Here is a 561-nt window from a genome sequence, read left to right as displayed (position 1 = left end):
TTATATGAATAACATTTTATCTGTCCAAAATTATGCTTTTATTTTGACAATTCTTCAGAAATATTTCAGAATTCAGAAACAGAGGTATATCAAAGCAATCTAAAATAGTTCTAGCATCTCTCTTTGCATGTAGTAAATATAGAAATCGTTGTGATTTCTGTATTTTCCAGGGGGGTCCCTGGGCAACCTAAAAGATAACTGTAATTTTAGAAAACATCTTAGCTTTTGCTTCAGCAACAAGTGTACTAAAATTAAAACAATATAGAGAAGATTAGCATGATCCCTGCACAAGTATGACACACAAATTTGTGAAGAATTCTATTTTTTTTCAACAAATGGTTATCTATTTCAACTGGATATCCACATGAGGAAGAATAAATTGGACTCTTACATTATACCATATATAAACATTAACTTAAAGTGAATCAAAACTCCAAACAGCAAAATCTAAAACTATAAAACTCTTAGAGGAAAACATAGGAGGAAAGATTTATGACATCAGATTTGGCAGTGACTTCTTGGATATGACATCAAAAGCACAGACAACAAAAAAAGTAGATA

At 30.3% G+C, this 561-nt stretch overlaps 1 non-coding gene across 1 annotated transcript; it reads left to right on the top strand.

Annotated features, from left to right (window-relative positions):
* Nucleotides 1–225: 225 nt before the first annotated feature.
* Nucleotides 226–328, top strand: LOC129041911 (U6 spliceosomal RNA). Its single transcript, XR_008504017.1, has one exon. It is a non-coding gene; the product is annotated as a U6 spliceosomal RNA (small nuclear RNA).
* The last annotated feature ends 233 nt before the right edge of the window (nucleotides 329–561 follow it).

This window comes from Pongo pygmaeus, chromosome 6, assembly GCF_028885625.2.
Source record: "Pongo pygmaeus isolate AG05252 chromosome 6, NHGRI_mPonPyg2-v2.0_pri, whole genome shotgun sequence".
NCBI lineage: Eukaryota > Metazoa > Chordata > Mammalia > Primates > Hominidae > Pongo > Pongo pygmaeus.
This window is presented reverse-complemented; position numbering and strand designations above follow the sequence as displayed.